This window comes from Dysidea avara, chromosome 9 (genome assembly GCF_963678975.1).
Source record: "Dysidea avara chromosome 9, odDysAvar1.4, whole genome shotgun sequence".
NCBI classification, from domain to species: domain Eukaryota; kingdom Metazoa; phylum Porifera; class Demospongiae; order Dictyoceratida; family Dysideidae; genus Dysidea; species Dysidea avara.
In genome coordinates this window covers 29,466,896-29,470,948 of record NC_089280.1, presented here as the reverse complement: position 1 = coordinate 29,470,948, position 4,053 = coordinate 29,466,896, and the positions used below count along the sequence as shown (strand labels likewise).

The 4,053-nt window shown below is 39.2% G+C and overlaps 1 long non-coding RNA gene across 1 annotated transcript; it reads left to right on the top strand.

The window, feature by feature from the left end:
• Positions 1-248: 248 nt before the first annotated feature.
• LOC136266988 (uncharacterized) lies at positions 249-902 on the top strand. The gene is made up of 3 exons (XR_010706432.1): positions 249-386; positions 463-568; positions 685-902. It is a non-coding gene; the product is annotated as an uncharacterized lncRNA (long non-coding RNA).
• The last annotated feature ends 3,151 nt before the right edge of the window (positions 903-4,053 follow it).

Sequence of the window (4,053 nt, the reverse complement as noted above, 5' to 3'; positions counted from 1 at the left end):
TACATGTGAAACTAAAGCTATATATATATATACTGTATAATATGATGTGTCAGTAGCTAGTATAATTTTAAAATGTACAGATCAAATTGTGTGACCGTTGCCAGCGAAATGCTCCGCAGTTGAAGAAAGCTGCAATAGAATTACAGCCTATTGCTGTTGCACCCAAAGTCTGGTATTTAGTTGGAATGGATTTGATTGGCTCATTCAAGCCAACTCCTCAAGGGCACCAATATGTTTTAACCATGTCAGTAAATTTGTTGAAACAGTTCCCATAGAAGACAATTAAGTCAGCAATTTCAGTTTCCAGAGGAATATACAAGGTATACTGCCGCCAGGGAGCTCCAGTGCACATTATTACTGACCAAGGAAAAGAGTTTGTTACTCAGGTATGCATAATTGTGGTAGCTGCAACTGTAGCTATTTATGCACTAGCTAAATGTAATTGTCATTGTTTTGTTTCAGACTAATGAAGCTTTACAAAAACTTTCGATGTCAAGATGCGAATAACAACTGCATATCACCCCCAATCGAATGGTCTTGATGAAAGAACAAACCAGACATTAAAAAGGTATATATTTTATGCATGTGACAAAATTTATTTCTTAGTTCTGTTCCTACAACTATATTATGTATACTGATCAACCAGCATATTATTGTTGTTTTTTTTTATGTGCATATGTTCAGATCTATGTCAAAGCTCATGGAAGACTATTCAGATAACTGGGGAAAATACCTCAATTCTGCCATTTTTGCGACTAATACTAGTGTGACCAATGCAAATGTTGGACACATGCGCATTGTGCAAACACCACCATTGCTGAAGTAAAGAAAAGCACATTTCTCTGTGTAGAATGCTACCAGACTAAGCATAATATTGAGCAATTTGTACATTGATTGGTTATCATACAGTGTACATAGCTGCAATCACATGATTTACTCTATATAGCTAGAGATAGTATTTTTATTGTATACATGTACTTGTAGCTACTGCTTTATTAAACTGATGTTATAGCTACATAGCCAAATCACAGCACAGTTTAGCAGTTCTAGTTGAATGCCAGTGAATGGCTTGATTTCCTCCATCAGCATGTATAATTATAGTATTAGTATAGTATAGGTAAGTGCAATGGCTAGCTATGATTATTAAAAATGCATGCGCGCCTATATGCTAACACTACGTACGTTGCACATGACCTTAAAGGGGAAACATATTACCCGGGGAAACACATATCACTGTGACTTGTAGGTCGCTAGCGAGTTAGTGATATGCGTGCGGGGAAACACGGATCCCTAGGGATATGTGTGCGGGAAACACGTTACCCGGGGAAACATATATCACTGTGACAGCGGCCAAGAAATGGCTGTGATGGTAGGTTAATGGTAAAAAATTTAATAACGACAATTCAGGTGAATTTGGTGCCGCTTGGTCTTGGCACAAAATTCACCTGAATTGTCGTTATTAAAATTTTTACCATTAACCTACCATCACAGCCATTTCTTGGCCGCCACCTTGGATTTCACATCTTTTTTCACCATAGCCTTTTCAAGGGCCGCACTCCTTTTTTTACAGCTTGGCTGTTTTTGATTAGATTTCACTTCTTTTTGTATTTGTATACCCCAAAGCCGGCCTATGGCCAGCTTTGGGGCTTTTTAACTTATATATTTTTCTTTACCACAGGAAAAAGAAAAAGATGAAGCAGATTTTATAAATACTCTAACTCATTCTGATTTTATCAGTAAATGTACAAATTATATATATAATGCATATATCAAGAGTTCATAATATAAACAGAGAGCATATATTTATTACATGTCAATTAATCCCCACAGGATATTTTGCAGCTGATCTCTCTACTGGGTGACTTGAAATGTAGCTGAACTCTCTACAGGGTGATCTGTTTGTACGTAGATGAACTCTTTACAGGATTCCCTCCACAGGATGACTTGACTCTAGCTGAACTCTCTGCAGGGTTATCTGTTTGTAGTTGAATTCTCTACAGGGTGATTTGTTTGCAGCTGAACTCTCTACAAGGTAACTTCTTCTAGCTGATCTGTCTACAGGGTGACTTGTTTCTGGCTGGTCTCTCTACAGGGCGATGTGTTTGCAGCTGAACTCTCTACATGCATGGTGGTTGCTTTGTAGCTGAACTCTCTAAAAGGTGACTTCTTCTAGCTGAACTCTCTACAGGATGATTTGTTTGTAGCTGAACTCTCTACAGGGTGATTTGTTTGTAGCTGAAATCCCTACAAGGTAACTTCTTCTAGCTGATCTTTCTACAGGGTGATTTGTTTGTAGCTGAGTTCTCTACAGGGTGTTTGTTTGCAGCTGAATTCTCTACATGGTGGTTTCTTTATAGCTGAACTCTCTACAAGGTGACTTCTTCTAGCTGATCTTTTTACAGGGCATATTTATTTGTAGCTGAGTTCTCTACAGGGTGATTTGTTTGTAGCTGAACTCTCTACAAGGTGATACTTCTAGGTGATCTCTCTACAGGATGACTTGTTTCTAACTGAACTCTCAACAGGGTGATCTGTTCATAGCTGAACTTTCTACTGGGTGATTTGTTTGCAGCTGAACTCTCTACATGGTAGTTTCTTTGTAGCTGAACTCCCTACAATGTGACTTCTTCTAGCTGAACTCTCTACAAGGTGACTTGTTTCTAGCTGATCTCTCTACAGGGTGACTTGTTTCTAGCTGAACTCTCTACAGGTGATTTGTTTGTAGCTGAACTCTCTACATGGTAGTTTCTTTGTAGCTGAACTCTCTACAATGTGACTTCTTCTAGCTAAACTCTCTACAAGGTGACTTATTTCTAGCTGATCTCTCTACAGGGTGACTTGTTTCTAGCTGAACTCTCTACAGGTGATTTGTTTGTAGCTGAACTCTCTACATGGTGGTTTCGTTGTAGCTGAACTCTCTACAAGGTAACTTCTTCTAGCTGATCTTTTTACAGGGTATATTTGTTTGTAGCTGAGTTCTCTACAGGGTGATTTGTTTGCAGCTGAACTCTCTACAAGGTGACTTCTTCTAGCTGAACTCTCTACAGAGTGATTGATTTTTTTGCAGCTGAACTCTGGTTTCTTTGTAACTGAACTCTCTACAGGGTGATTTGTTTGTAGCTGAATTCTCTACAGGGTGATTTATTTGCAGCTGAACTCTCTACAAGGTGACTTCTTCTAGCTGAACTCTCTACAGAGTGATTGATTATTTTTGCAGCTGAACTCTCTACATGGTGGTTGCTTTGTAGCTGAACTCTCTAAAAGGTGACTTCTTCTAGCTGAACTCTCTACAGGGTGATCTTTTCATAGCTGAACTCTCTACAGGATGATTTGTTTGCAGCTGAACTCTCTACATGATGATTTCTTTGTAGCTTAACTCTCTACAGAGTGATTTGTTTGTAGCTGAACTCCCTACAAGGTAACTTCTTCTAGCTGATCTATCTACAGGGCGATTTGTTTGTAGCTGAGTTCTCTACAGGGTGTTTGTTTGCAGCTGAAGTTGCTGAACTCTCTACACGGTAGTTTCTTTGTAGCTGAACTCTCTACAATGTGACTTCTTCTAGCTGAACTCTCTACAGGGTGACTTGTTTCTAGCTGATCTCTCTACAGGGTGACTTGTTCCTAGCTGAACTCTCTACAGGTGATTTGTTTGCAGCTGAACTCTCTACATGGCGGTTTCTTTGTACCTGAACTCTCTACAAGGTAACTTCTTCTAGCTGATCTTTCTACAGGGTGATTTGTTTGTAGCTGAATTCTCTACAGGGTGATTTATTTGCAGCTGAACTCTCTACAAGGTGACTTCTTCTAGCTGAACTCTCTACAGAGTGATTGATTTTTTTGCAGCTGAACTCTCTACATGGTGGTTTCTTTGTAACTGAATTCTCTACAGGGTATCTGTTTGTAGCTGATCTCTCTACAGGGTGACTTGTTTCTAGTTGAACTCTCTACAGGGGATTTGTTTGCAGCTGAACTCTCTACATGGTGGTTTCTTTGTAGCTGAACTCTCTACAGTGTGACTTGTTTCTAGCTGATCTCTCTAAAGGGTGACTTGTT